General features: G+C 34.4%; 1 protein-coding gene across 6 annotated transcripts in view; it reads left to right on the top strand.

The window, feature by feature from the left end:
* Positions 1-15,798, top strand: part of LOC126696750 (putative pentatricopeptide repeat-containing protein At1g16830) — a 34,722-nt gene that overhangs the window by 16,395 nt on the left and 2,529 nt on the right. The window contains exon 3 of one of the 6 annotated variants that reach the window (XR_007646094.1): positions 5,252-5,278. The exons of 4 other annotated variants lie outside the window; for them this stretch is intronic. The gene's annotated coding sequence lies outside the window, so the exon portion shown is untranslated. Of the gene's footprint in view, positions 1-811; positions 903-5,251; positions 5,279-15,798 lie in introns of those variants that run through there. One more of the 6 variants, XR_007646095.1, reaches the window with a different exon arrangement.

The raw sequence follows: 15,798 nt of genomic DNA on the forward strand, positions 1-15,798 counted from the left end.
TTGAAGGTTTTTTTTTTTTTTTTTTTTCTTGATAATTTAATAGTTACAACAGTGAGGGGAGGGGGATTCGAACCCTCTTTCTCCTAATAATGGAGAGCAAGATATGCTATTGAGCTACAAACCTCTTGATAGGCATCATGAAGGTAATATTGCTATCCATGATCTCCATTCTGCCTACTTGCTTATATTTAAATTTTATTTGGTCTTCTGGATTCTTTTTTTCTTGTCATATGTGTTGCCAATTCAGGATTTGCTGATGGCTTATATTTTTGAACCTCGGTCACATTGCTTGGTCAACTCAATTAATACCAAACTATAAAAGCTTAAACTGCATCGGTTGATATGTAAATTGTATAAAACTTATCTACTGTATTTGTTCTCTCTAAATGGAAGGCCTTTCTCAATCCTAAGACCTCTGATTGTACTATAAATTTGGTTATCAACTTTATTTAATTACCCTTTGTTCCTTGCAAGTTTTTATTTATTTATTTGAGGACAAGCTAATTGAGAGAACCATTTATACTATAGTATACACAAAAGGTTAAATCGTTAGAGTCAACATTATGGGATCTTCCATTGAATGTTGATCAAAAAGTTTGCTTTTAAAATACAAAGAACAGAAACTAATTTTCAATAACTTCTTTTTTGCTTAATAAATTTATGTAAATATGTTCTATAAGCTGAGATGCATGAGTTTTATAATGTAAAGCATTCTCTTATAAATATTCTTCATGTAGTTGTCACTTCTAATTGTATAGATTTATTTAGTTCCATTTCATTTATTTGTTGCAGATGGATGCTGTTGCTATTGAAGGATGAGCTTGCAAGGAGGGTTGAGCTTTTTCCAGGATATATCTTTTAAACACTGGCTTGATGGAGATGGTAGAAGTACCTCAACAAAGGTATTTGCACCTGTATATTTTTCAAATTATAGGAAAAGTTAAATTTCCTCAATTCCTGTGGAGTTTATGATGCATTCATTCCCTTCTATTTGACTCAAGTTTTGTGTGTAGTGCTCTAGTTATGATGGAGGAAGAGTCTCCTCAAGTTCTGCCTAGTTTGAGCTAAATAATTGAAGGATGCTTCTCAGGTTGGAAAGGTCTGGATGTCTTTTACTTAAAGGGATTAGGGAAGGGAAACAAAAACAAAAAAAAAACCAAAAAAAGAGGAGAAAACCATTTGTTTCCTATCCTCTCTTTAATGTGGGAAGTGAAGCTTGCATGGCGTCATTTCAAATAAGAGTATTTTGAAGGGAAATAGTGTTGTTAATGTAGTGACTGTAGTCTGCTAATCCCTTTTGATGTTCCTGTTAATCAAGCATCCATCTTGAAAATCCCTTTACTTCATTGTCTAGACGCTGAACTTTACTGTTCAGTTATGCATTAGAAGTGTAAAACTGATCTTCTTTGATTATTTAGATTCCATTTAGCATCTACCGAGAACACTTTCTACTTGACTATTTTGCTCCACCAGGAAAGAAAATGATGCATGAGAACCCTTTTAGTAGCAAGTGATGACATGAGATAGTGTTGCTAAACAACAATGCAGCATTTTAAGAAGGGAATGAAAAAAGGATGAGAATTGTGCAAGATTTGGGCACTTATTTTTTTTTTTAAGCCTATAGTTTTTGAGTGGGGTAAACTTGTACGATAACAAGTCTGATTGACCTTAGATAGGTGCAAGCAATGTGCATTAGGAAAGTTGTAGATTAAGACAGAATGGGAGAAAAAAAAAGGCGAAACTACACAATTGGTCCCTGAAGTTTACCCTATGTGCGCAATTAGTCCCTTAAGTTTAAAGCGAGCACAATTAGTCCCTTAAGTTTTAAATCTGAGTTGTATTGGTCCTTTCACTAACTTCTGTTAACGGTGTTACTTACGTGGCTAACTTCACAATGACTTGACATTTTCTTTAATGATGTGGCATATTTTTAATTAAAAAATTACAAACTAATTGAGAAAAAATATTAACCGGTGTTTACCAAAAAAGAATTCTATATTTTCTACCTACTGTAAAAACCCACAACGAGAGAGAAAGGGAGAGAGGAAAGAAATCAAACCCCAGTAAAAGAAAAGGAATAAACCTGTATAGGGAGACATGGATGAATACTTCAACCAGTATCCCTCACAATTGAAGATATGGTGGCTTGCCGATCGTGGCCGAGCTTGACTGCCGGTGAAGTTTGGGTGGAACCCAGGTTTTCTTTCTCGATGAGGTTGAAGTTGATGGGGGTGGCGGCGGAGGAGGAGGTGGTGGCGCAGAGACTGAGACTGAGTGAACTTTCTTGCTTTTGATTAACCCTTTCTTAAAAACACTGTGAAAAATAGAGGGTGGTGGAGGAGGTGGTGGCGGCGGCGGCGATGGTAGTGGCCTTGTAGAATAAGCTCGGTCAGCTTCAGACGGAAGCGACTCGTCGTAGGGATCCTTTCTTTTCTTCTTATTCCTCTTCCGCTGCTTGTATATTGAAGCCAAAACCATTTTTATTTCCTTCTTCACATTGCTCTTTTTACGCCCACTCTTCACGTACCTCTGCTCCTCCGAACGAACTCCCGCCGGAGATGGCGGCGGTGGAGGCGCTGGTGGTGGAGTCCGACGTATGTTTTTCTCTTCCTCTTTCACTTCTTTGAACTGGGTGTCGTTTTGTTTGGCTTCTTTCTCTTTACGACCCACCGTTTCGTAAGTACGTTTTGGTTGAGGAGGAGGAGGTGGTGGAGGTGGCGGTGGCGCCGGTGACTTTGGTGGTGCCGGAGAAGAACGAATTTCAAAGGTATCAACTGGGATTTCCTTAACTTCAACGTCCTCTTCTTCTTGTTCTTGTCCAAAGCTTCTGGGTCCAACTGGGTTATGGTTATAGTTATAGTGAAACTTGTTGATTTCAAAGTCATCAAAGAACCGAAACGGGTGATCATCGGCGTCCCTTTCCCATGTTGAGTCTTGCTGCCTCAGATCTGGGTACGAGCTACTGCTTCTCTTCAAACGTGTCACAGGTTTATTCCTTTTCTTTTACTGGGGTTTGATTTCTTTCCTCTCTCCCTTTCTCTCTCGTTGTGGGTTCTTACAGTAGGTAGAAAATATAGAATTTTTTTTTGGTAAACACCGGTTAATATTTTTTCTAAATTAGTTTGTAATTTTTTAATTAAAAATATGCCACATCATTAAAGAAAATGTCAAGTCATTGTGAAGTTAGCCACGTAAGTAACACCGTTAACAGAAGTTAGTGAAAGGACCAATACAACTCAGATTTAAAACTTAAGGGACTAATTGTGCTCGCTTTAAACTTGAGGGACTAATTGCACACATAGGGTAAACTTCAGGGACCAATTGTGTAGTTTCGCCAAAAAAAAATGTAGAAAGTTGTGCAAATGTATAGATTTCTGGAAAATTTGAGTTTAAAATGTATAAGTGATTTAATTTTATATCATTTACTTGTTATTAATTCTATAATATTGTATATTATTGTGTTTTATAACATATCAATCTTCTTGGTGGATGATGTAGTAATCTAATGGTTCCAAGGGGCCTTTTGGTTCATGAAATTTGGAGAATATTCCTAGGAATTTCATGTGGTAGTCTTAGATTACTGTCTGTTGAGGTCTAAAAAAAAAAAGATCACAGTGCCCAAGCCCAAAGAAGTGAGCCAAGCCCAAAAAAGAAAATAAGCCAAGTCCAAGGAAGCAGGTGCAAAGGACCACGAAAGAAAAAGAAATGGCAGGCCCAAGAGGCTTGAAGCCTAAAAGAAGAAGCATCAAGAAGGAAAAGAAACCCATGACAAGAGATTAAAGAAAAATAGACAGGATCCTCAGCAACCACCAGGAGGCGCGGATCCTTCCAGGCGCATAAGCACAGTCAAAGGAAAATTAAGACAGTTCGAAAGAAAAGGACAAGAAAAGAAAATAAGAAACAGAGCAGAAGCCACAAGTGCCAAAAGACCCAGCAAAAAAAGAGGAAATAACAAGCGACCTCTCATGGCGCAAGTGGGAAGCGTCTCGGGGAACCAGAATGAAAAAGTACGAAAAGGGGAATGGCAACAGGCGACTTTCAAATCGGCAGAACAGGATTTCGCCAAGATGGGAAAAAGGGCAAAAAGGGAGAACTACCAAACGTTGAGATCGAGAAGGGCATATCTTAGCACATCCCGAAGTAGGTAACCAGTCATGTACTTTCAAAGGAATCAAAGCTGAAAAGAGGGAAAGAATGAAAAAACAGGAAATAGAACCTGCCGAGTGATGGGCACGGAACATGCTCTATTGACCATAAGACGAAACAAGGGAACCAATGGTTCCCCCGGGGGTGCCAAAATTTCACTATAAAAGGAGGGGTAGGTTATGAAGAAAAGGGTAGATTCTTGGGAGAAAAAACTATCAGCAAAGTTTTGTAAAAGAAGAGAAAACTGAGGGAAATTAATAACATTGTTTTTTCCGGTATCCTGTGAAAGCCATTATTGCACATACTCAGATTCAAGAAGAATCAAACTTTGCAAGTCTTGAAGGTTGAAATAACCATTTAAGACTGTAATTTTTGAGCTTGCTTGAACCTTGTATCACGTCTTAGTGAGCATCCTGTAACCTTGTACAAAGGAAATCCTAATGAAATATGTCCCACTGATTTAAGGATCCTTATAACATTGTTCTGTGTTCTTTGTTGATCCTGTTTTTTGTAATTTATTTTGCTGTTTTGATATATCTTTCAATACGAATATCCTTGCTTGTCATTTACGTGTATTGTAGGAAGCGTGCCCTGTGCATTACTTGATTCTCAAACAATTTGTTAGCTGCGGTGAGTCAAAGCCCGGTCCACCAAACCACAACTTATCTAGGCCCGGGATCCTTGGGCCTGAGTGTCACAAAAAAGGGCACTCTCACACTGTCTCAAGTTAAAAATTTTCGTGAGTAATTTTTGGGCATTTGATGCATGTGAGCACCACATTAGCACATACCATGAGAAACTAATCACCCCCACCAGAACAGGTGGTTTCCTTATTCCCAAACCTGTAGGAATCTACTGAAAAACGTAAAAATTCCATTGTAGCCCACCACAGCCAGCTTCTTCTTCAAGTTTCTGAGCATACCAAGCAGTGCAACATTGTTGTTGGTGTCATGTGTTGCTATTGCCTGTGCTGCCCCTATTAATTTTCTCAGTTTCTCAGTCTTTGCATCCGATACTGTCTCTCTCTCTCTCTCTCTCAATGTTAGTTATGGCTTTTGTTCTGATATTATGTCATTATGAATCTGCTATTTGCTTTAATTTCCAGACTTGCTCAACAAGGACTGAAGTTCACCATCACCATTTACTGCTAGATGGAAGTGGTATAGCTTCTTCTTCCTCTGAATCACTTCAACTATTGTTCTTGATCACTAGCAATATTTTGTTGAGTTTTTATCCAGTCACCTTTTTTTTTTTTTTTCACTGCATTAATTGTTTATTTTGAATTCTTGGAAATATGAAGAAATGGAACTTCATTCTCATTTCATTTGCTCTTAAATTGTCTCTGATTGATGAAATTGGAAATATGAACTTTTGTTCTTTGTGCTGCTCTTGTTTAATACACAAATAATGATAAGGTGCAGACAACTATTAATTTCTTGCTTTGTTTGGTTCCTATTCTTGTATATATTCTCAATTTTTTGCTCTATCCCAAAATGTTTTTTTTTTTTTTTTTTTTGGGTTTCAAGTAAGTGTTAACTCTTTAAGTGTTCTTGGAGATTTGTTGATAATTTTAGCTCCAATGGAATATATGATTCCGAGTGGAAATGTAAGATTTTTTGGTTCAAGCTTGTAGGCCTTCTGATTCGGTTGAACCTCTTCTTTATTTTTGAATTTTTCGATAGCTTTCTTAAAGTTTGTAGCTTTTAACTTTTGAGGATTCAAGCAATCAATGTTTGGCAAAATGATGATGAGCATTAGTAAGTATGGAGCTCAATTGGTAACTTTATATAATTTCAACTTGGTTTCAGTATTTGAAGACTTGAATGTGAATTGAACTTGGGCAAAATGACCTGTGCGAAAAGATGTTCTAATGGTGGCTACTTGTAGATTTAATGAAGATTGATTAAACTTGAAGATTTGAATGGCTAGTTTCCATACTTGAGGACTTGAACGGCTAGCTTCTAACACTTGAAAAATTAAAGGAAAGAGTTGAGTTCAGTTGATGGTGACCATGTTGTTGCATTTTTTTTTTCTTTTTTGACAATTGATATTTTTCGACTTTGTATGCAATAAATTTTCTTCATTCATTTAAGGGGATAAGGGAAATTGAATGATGATTGAATCGTTGGGACTTAAAAAATTTATTTATTTATTTTTTTTTGCAAATTGTGGGTTGGCATGCTAATAAACAAAATTTGGACGATGTCCTACAGGCTATGTTGTTTTTCTGAGAAAGCCTAAGCAAATTGAAGGTGGTCTCTACTGTGTTCAATTACAAATATTTGGTTTGAGAATCCTGCAAGATACTAAGAGTATCTTGAGCAAGTCAATATTCTTTCAAACAGTGAGCAAACAAATCAACTAAAAGAATTTAATAGATCAAATCCATATATTATGGCTTGTTACAATGCAAAAAGTGCATAGGTCCTTGTTTAATCGCCTTAGCTGAGGCAGTGAGAAGTATTTCAAGGATACATGGTAGACCCATTTTTAACAATAATTCACAATTCTGAAGGATCGGTTCGGTTTCATTGATGCATGGAAACTAAAAAGTAAAACTTGGGCAGAATTTTAGTATAAAATTTAATGTCATACTTTATACTAAAATATAGAGAATCGTCTTTCGTTGGTACTTGGTGTCTTCTCCAATATGCAATAGCTCACGGGCAATGACTTACACTGTAAACACGTAGTATGGCAAACAGTGGAGGGTTTCAGCACATAAGAGAATGAAGAAAAGTTTTTGGTTGGATTTACTTCAAGTGGTTAATGTTATTTGTCTATTTTATGACATACAAAGCTCAAAATACTAGGGTGAAAATAGCCAAATAGCACCTTTTTGCAAATTATGTTGCAATTTACCACTGTTTATGAAATATGTAGTTTGATGAAATCAAGTTTTCCATGGTACTTGAGTTCATGGAACTTGAGTACCATGGAAAAATTTCCCAACAAATTTGAAGTATATTTTTTTTAAAGAACTCGAGTTTAAAAAATGTGGTAGATTCCTACATATTTTTAAAACAATAGTAAATTGCTAATTTTTTTACCAAAATAGCTGTAGTGGACCATTTTCGTCATGTTTTTCTTGTTCACTTCGTTTCACTATATAAAGCAAGGTAGTTAATACCGTACCAGTACTGGCCGTACTAACCGGTATGTATCGTACCGGTATGTATACTGATATTAAAACATCAACGTTTCATACTGGTTTAAATACCGGCCATACTGGCCAATTTCGGGCAATACCGACCAGTATCAAGTGTATCGGCTGGAACAGAAAAAAAGTTTTTTTTTTTTTTTTTTTTGTAATTTTTGAATTTTTGTTAGGGTAGAATGGTAACTTATTTGCATTAACTTATTAGTATTATTTGTTTTCTTAGTATGCAATGGTCACTTTTAAGCTTTCTATTTTTTTTTTCTTTTAATTGATACTAAAGTCTAAAACCATGAATAATTAGTTCTGAATTGAAGAAATATTTTATAGTAAACTTTTATATTTATTATAATATATATACACACATATACATATATATATATATATATTTATTTATTTATTTATAAATATAAAAAATAGCGGTAAACCCGAAACGGTACACCGGTATTGACCAGTATCCGAAATATATCGTACCGCTAACCAAACCGGTACAGCCTCTGGTATGATATTGACTCCCTCAATATAAAGTACTCGTTGAAGAGTTTAAATGAGACGAGCAACGTAAGCAAGGTGGAGCAATATCATAGAATCAGAGTCACATCTTTAGTCTCTCTTTCTCCACCGTTGTGCAATCTTGAACACACTTACTGTCCACATTGCTCCATCTCACAAATCTTCATCTACCATAAATCAATTCCACGAATTAGTTCCCTGTTCAAACATAGGCCATCCGACTTGGTTGCATACTAACTTCTCTGCTTCTACGTAAAGAATCAAAGTTTTCTTAACCATGGTCCATGGCCTAGCCCAATGATGTCACCCATCCCATCATTATTAGTCTGGATGGGTCCAATTACTATTCTTGGGCCCAAATGTGGTTATGTTCCACAAATGTAGAAAATTGTGGTGTAATGTCACTGATACAATCTCCTAGACAATTCAAAAGACAAATGAATCTGATGATGCTTTTGATGCCAGGCTTGAAGATTGGAACAACATTCATGCTCCTTCCATCAACAATCTCTTACCAAGGCTTGAGATAGCCAAGGCCGCTCGGGGCTTCCTTGCCATGTTGCCTTGGAATTTCATATCGAGACCAAAATATGTTAGATGCACCAAGAATCAAGTCAATCCATTTTAAATTTTTATGCCTACACCTCTACTTTGTGGGAAAAAATGTAGATCCACCATTGAAAGATGCTGATGACATTGCACTCTTTGCCTAATAACATGATCGTCTTAACTTCTGTCCTGCACTTACGCTGCCTTTTCTGTTCCCTCACGGCTCAAGTAGCAATTCCAAATTCACTGATTTTGCTTGTTGCAACCTTATGACCTTTGATGCCTCATTATTTTCCCATAAAACATTCTTAAACTTCTAGTCCTGTCATTTATATTGTTGATGGTTTCATATGCTTGTTAGTCACATAGGGTCTATTGCTTCCTCTAGCTTGTCTATTCGTGATACTAATTCACCAGGTTCTGTCCATTACTAATTATCATTACTTCGTTGCTCTTTCCACTCCCCATAAGCATCACACTTATCATGAGACTAGTGTTGACCATCTTTGGTAGCAAGCTATGTCTAATGAATTTGACACTTTGCATAATATTACACTTGGGACATGTTGTTCCTCTCTTTCTTTCTCTCCATCTCTTTGTTTTTAACAATTACACTAGAGATCATAAAAAAATAAAAATAAAAAAGCATTTCGAAGTTTACCATGAAAGCTAAAAAAAAGTTTATATAAGGTAAATTCTGAACGCTAAATTATGCATCAAAATTCAATTTCATACCCGAACTATCAACTAAAATTTAAACCCACAGATTTTTGAAAATGGTTCAATGTTGCCCTTGCCCGTCCTCTCCTTTTGGAAATGAAGTGATGCCTATGAGATTAGCTTACAGATGTGACTCAATCTATAGTTAACTTTGATTCCTACTAACAAAACTAAATAGTTTGAAGGAAACACGACTTGTATAATTGTGGCTATTTTTTTTTTATGATAAGTAAACAAACAATGAAATATTTTCAAAAAATTTAAGGACTATAGTGACACGATTGATTTTTTATGCACACAATTTAACCTTAAACTGTAGTTCAAAGGATAAAAATAGTAATTTGGCCTAAACAGATCGAATGAAGAATTAAGTTTTTCTCATTCAAAGCTAAATTTTTTATTAGAAAGGTAGAGGGCGGAAAAGCTCCTCTCCTATTTGTTTAATCAAAAAAGTAAAAGGTAAAAGAAAGTTTGCAAAATTGCATCATATAATGAGATTTTAAGTATTACTAGTAAGTAATACTTAAAATAAGGTAAGTGAAGGTGAATGACAAGATGGTAAGTAACTTTTGTTTTGATAGCTATTAAGCAACACAACCAAAAAAATTAGGACCCGTTTGGTAGAGGAGTTTGAGTAATATTGTTTAGGTGTTTTTGATATGAAAAAACATTAGGTCAGACTGTGGCGTAAAACTTTGGTTTTACACCATCCAATAGCCTTTCGCCACGTCACATATCACTTAAAAACAGAACGATTTCAAAAAAAAAAAAAAAAAAAAAAAATCATGCTGTTTCCCTTTGCTTCACTGCCTCTTGTCCTATATACGTGTTCCCACAAGTCTCACAACCCCTCTTCGCTTTCCTCTTTCTCTAGACTCTTCCTTTCCTCTATATCTTCCTATCTCTCTCTCTCTCGCTCTCTCTGTGTGCAAGCCATCCATGGCGGCCGATCTAGAAATTAAGGCCAAGGAAGCCTACATCGACTTCAAGCTCGCAGTCGAGCTCTACTCCCAGGCCATCGAGCAAAACCCTGAAAACGCTAAGCTCTTCGCTAAACGCACCCAAGCCAACATCAAACTCAACTGCTTCACTGGTTTTTTAGCCTTCCTTTCCTACCCTTTTTGAGTTTTTCCCTTTCTTTTCTCTTTTGGGTACTGAAAAAAATTGTGGGTTTTTATTGATTTGACTATCTCCTTTTTTTTTATTCTTTTTTCTTGTTTGGTTGCTAAGAAAACATTAGGAAAAGAAAATTGAAGACGTGTGGAAAATAAGTGAAGAATTTTAAGTTTGTTGTGTTGAATTGTTGTGTTTTTTTGGCATTATTATTGTTGTTGTTGTTACTGTTGTTGGGTTTTACCCCATCCTCTTGAGTAAAACTAGAAAGAGATGGGGTTTTCTTCTTCTTTTTCTTTTTCGTTTTCGTTTTTTCGGTTTCTTGGCAACCAAACATACTTAAGAGTGTTTCGTCCTCGCGGCAGAGGACACGACGTGGTGAAGCAGAGGAAAACGGCAAGAACTTTTTTCTTGGAAATCATTTTGTTTCTCTTTAGGATTTAAGTGATGGATGACGTGGCAAATGGCTATTGGATGGCGTAAAACACTGGTTTTACGCCATAGCCTGACCTAATGTTTTCTCTTTTGATATACGTATGATTGAAAATGTGTGTGAAAATGTGTGTAATGTTGTTTAAAATGTGAAAATGTGTGTTAGAACTTACTTGCCAAACAGGTCCTTAACCTTTCAAAAAGAATTTAAGCAATCATAAGTCCAATGTTTGGTGACTTGCTGTTCATCCCGCTGCAAAACCTTAATCAAGATTATAGACTCATTGAAGTGAGATGAGCTCTTCTCAATCTAGGCAATTTCATATATTTCTTCCTATTTTATGCCTCTAGTTTGTTATCTAGGCCCATAAAACTTCATCGCTAGCTCTACTACCAACTGTCAAAGCTCCTCCTAATTGATTCAAGTCATTTCCGTTAATGTTAAAGCTGTCCTATAAGAAGTATTGTAAATAAGATCCTATGCCCTTGTAAAATGGCTATCTATGACTCACCAATATGATATCAAAGTTCTGCCCGCATCAAGTCTTGGCTAAAAAATGTCCTAGAAGTTTTATTTTCGAAGCAACAACTATATAAAAGTACAATCTGGTTTGGAATTTTGGAGTCTATTTCAACCAAATAGATGCTTCACAGAATTTTCTCATCCATTATCACTAAACAGATATAACATGAATATGACAAAACTTAACTACTAGCCAAATATTTTGCTGCAAACCCAACAAAAAAAACAGAGGCTTTTTTAACAAAACAAACAGCAATAAGAATTCTTCAATTACTAAATGGAAAAAATATGTAAATATGAGAACCCAATTTGAAATAGTCAAATGTAAATAAAATTTGAAGGAGCACAGATGCAGAATTCACAAAATTAGGAAAATAAAAAGGGGTTTAAATTCGAAAGAGAGATTGAACCTTCAGAGCTGTGAGAACATCATCACTAGGCCCAGAGAAGAAAGGCGAGGGTTTGAGAGAGAGGAAAAGATGAAGAAGAAGAAGAAGGAAATACGAGCAGCAAGTGTGATTGGAAATCAGAATTCAGATTGAAAACTATATAATGGATATAAAATCATGATATCCCCTCAGGTTCAGGTAGGTTTTCGTATCCACATGTGACTGCCGCTTCTAGTATTTTCACTTCTCTCCATCATTACTACTTTTCTCTCCCTTCCTTCCCGACCCCTCCGCTCTTCTTCCCCTACCAAGTCACGGAAAATCCATCCACTTATATCCTTAGGGTTTTCACTTTTTTACTTCTTTTTTATTTATTATTTCTTTTTAATATTTGCACGAGTCTCCTCTCTTAGCAAACGGATTGAACTCGGGTCAAAAACAACTTATCTAAAACGGGTTGGATAAGGTCGGGTCACGAGTCCATCTCTAATTTTCACGTGCAAAATAATAATAATAAATGAAAAAAATACTAAATTTTAATTAAAATAACAAAATACTCAAATAATAATAATAATATTAATATGTAGCCACTTCAGTTTACACAGATCAAAGTTCACAAATGATATCATTACTATAAAAATTAGATGATTTGCCGTTAAATACCAAAAAATGATGTAGTTTTAGTTTTAAGAAAAAAAAAATACATTAAAAAATTCGTAAGATATTAAAAAAAATTACTTTTTTATTATTATTTTTTTAAATTACAACAATAAGTGGCCATAACTCGTGGCATTTTCCAGCAACAATGCATTTCTTCAACTCCTGTCATCTTGTATAATAATAAGTAATTTTTGAACTAATAATAAGTTTTTTTTTTTGGTAAGAAAATCGAAATTGGTTTTAAATGAATTGAAAGCAGTTTCAAATGATATTTAAATAGAATAGTTAGAAGTAGTTTTAAATGCATTTAAAATAGTTTTTAAAAAATTTTGAGAAGAAAATAATTTTAAAATTGGTTAAAAGTATTACATGAGTATAATTGCTTGTGTTGTGGGGAGTAAGGGTTTGAGTTCAAGTCTTCAAGTGAGAGTTTCACAAATATATACACTTAGATTAGGCTAGAATAGAATTTCTATTTTGTATGAAAATAAAAAAAAAGTATAATAAATTTCTATTTGATTTTTTTTAAAAAAATGTTTTACAAGTTTAGATTCATTTATTTTCATGCAAAGACACTTAACACAAGCATTAAAAACAAAGGAAAATGCTAGGAGCACAACTTTTTACATAACTTGCCACATGGCAAGTTATGAGTGATAGAAAAAAAAATGTTGGGTTCATCATGTAAGTCCACATCTCTATCACTCACAACTCACCACATGGTAAGTTGTGGCAAAAATTGTGCAATAAATTGTGGTTCTAGCATTGCTCAGAGATGAAATGACACTTGTATGAAATTAAAACCAATTTAAAATCTAAAGACACTTGAAATCAAATTAGAATGCAATTAGGACACTTGACGTAATATTGGAATGTAATTAGTAGAAACTAATTTGGATTTTTGAATGAATTTTCTCTTTACTATATTACCATATATAACATGAGGTAATCCCACATTTGAAATGGTCAAATTGACTTAGAAAGACAAAGTTACAATTATCTGATTTTCAAAAGTTTGCTGGATTGATTCTCAATTTGATGACCACTTGAGCAATTATCAACCAAAAATCTAAAATCTATCAAACTTTTTTGTTTGAGGAAGTTTAAGGTTTGCTCAAGTTTCAGCCAGGTGAAGTGTAAGCAAGGTCAATCAAAGTTTTTGTTTTCTGCAAAATTAAGCAAACAAATGTGCCTTAACTTGGATTTGATTGTCATTACTACCTAATAACTGTTTTAAACCCTATTTTGAAAGTAATGACTCTTCAATTGTTCCTCTTCATTTTCTATATATGCATGTTTGTCCATATTCAGAATTCTAATCTATATATATATATATATACACATATAAAACCGAAACTTTTGAAACTCTCACAATTTTCCACGTTAGCACAATATTAAAAAAAAAACAAAAAAAAAAACGTAATTGCACTTTTCTAAATCCCGATACTTTTTCTTTCTCTCTTCCTCTCCTCTTTAGACTCTCAAATCTGTGTCTTTGTTCATAGCCGGAAGCCTCCCACTCTGTCACTTTCTGTCCCAACTTCTCCTGGGTGCAAATACAATCTCTTCTATTTATCTCAAACCTAATCTATTGGAAGAAGTATGGGCTATCTTTCCTATCTTAGTATCTTCTCTTTTTATTCTGTGTTTTCTCTACTGCTGTTAGTTTCTTTTTCTTCGTTTACTATATGTGTTCCTCCATCTTCTATTTCTTCGTTTCTTCTTTGCCTCAGATATGTTTCTCTCTGTGACTGCTTCTCTCTATTTCTTTTTCTTTTTCAAATTTGGTTGCACTGGCCCTACAACTTTAGACATTCTGATACAAAGACCCAGAGATTTGAGGGATATAGAGATTGGGGAAATTCTTCAATGTGCTGGGGCTTTAAGTGTAAAAGATATATTGTACATTCAACTGTACATGAATTAATGGGCTCCAACAAAAGTTCCTTGGATAACTAAATCTCTAACCTCAACACTAACCATGAAAGAGAGTTCAGAGAGGCCAATAATTAAGCATCAACATGCATTGATGGTGTTGGCATCTTTTATTACAACTATGGCCTTACAAGCTAGAATAACCCTAGTGGGAACATGTGGAGGATTTTTTTTTTTAAAATTTTTTGACTGAAGACGATAGCATGTGGAGGAGTTTAAAAGAAAGGAAAAAAATAAAAAGAAAAAAACGTTAAAAGGTTGAGAGAATAAGTGGATGAGAATAAAAGAAAGGATAAAAAAAATATTAGTAGGATAGTTAGGGTAAAAAAAAATATAAATGATGCTAAAGATATAACAAATTTCATCACTTAACCTCTAGAAACTAATGTCACCAGTTATAAAAAATAAAAAAATTGATATTTGTTTATTATTTATTATGATAATGCCATTTACCAATCATAATTATTGTCACATCAATCCACAAAATGTTTTGTTATTAATTTGTTGTATCTTTAGCATTTTGTAAAATAATTAGTTTAGTGTTATATATATATATATATATATATAGCTGTTTGACAACATGTCTCACTTATGCATTAGTTTAAGTCAACTTCATGGTTTGTGCCTCTTGGTTTAGTTTCCACTGGTCTTTTTTCTTTTCTTTTTTTTTCTTTTTCATGTGCATTTAGGCATACTAGGCCATCAACATAATCTGTATTTTTAGTACATTAGAACTTTAATCATAAAAACCAAAAATGCAACATTATAATAGTAGTCTTCTTACAATGAAATTTTTTATGAATTATGTTTTTTGTATTAATATACATTTGCAAGGACAAATAAAATGTTGGAGAAAATTATAAACTTGATAACATTCAAACATTAAGGGGCAAGATTATTACTAAGGGAGAGATTGAGAGAAAAAATTCATTGAAAAATATTAGTTTAATTTTTTAAAAATCTCTTTAAGTAGTTTTCTCGTGCATAGCACGGGTTAGCGACTAGTTAACAAAAAACACAAGAAAATCTTGAGAATTCTCTAGAATTGCTATTTATAGAATTCATAGGCTTTATTGTATCTTGGAGGTGATTTACCAGTAACCAATTAGTAAACTCTCTTCGAATGAGAGCAAATATCATCTTAAAAACAGCAACATAGCCAGACAAAAGCTACAAGACCCTTAAAAGTAAATAGCTAACTTGATAATGCTTAAATTCAAAGGGGCAAACAAAATTAAGAACGATTCAGAACCAAAGAGCCATTGATGCAGAGGATTTCAATTACTTATGTACATTACAAGCAGCTCCCATGCTGCTGAAAAGTCTATAACCACAAAAATAAGATTTCCAGAACCAACACAATGAATCAATGGCCGGATACAAAACCAATACCCTTGTTCAGTTCAACGATGTAAACTTCAATTTAGGTTTTAGAAGTCACTACTAATTAATTGGCAGTATATTGGCTGCAAACCAAACTCACAACGCAATGGAGAAACACCACCACCATCTTTCATCAGAATGAAACTACTTTAGGTTATGTAATTTTCTTTGCAGATCACACAATTCTAATTCAGCTGTTAATCTCTTAATTGAGATGAGAGATCTCGGGTTGATACCAGCTAAGACAATCTGTGCCCCTTTGTCCTCTGAAGAACACG

Source organism: Quercus robur, chromosome 8 (genome assembly GCF_932294415.1).
Source record: "Quercus robur chromosome 8, dhQueRobu3.1, whole genome shotgun sequence".
Taxonomy (NCBI): domain Eukaryota; kingdom Viridiplantae; phylum Streptophyta; class Magnoliopsida; order Fagales; family Fagaceae; genus Quercus; species Quercus robur.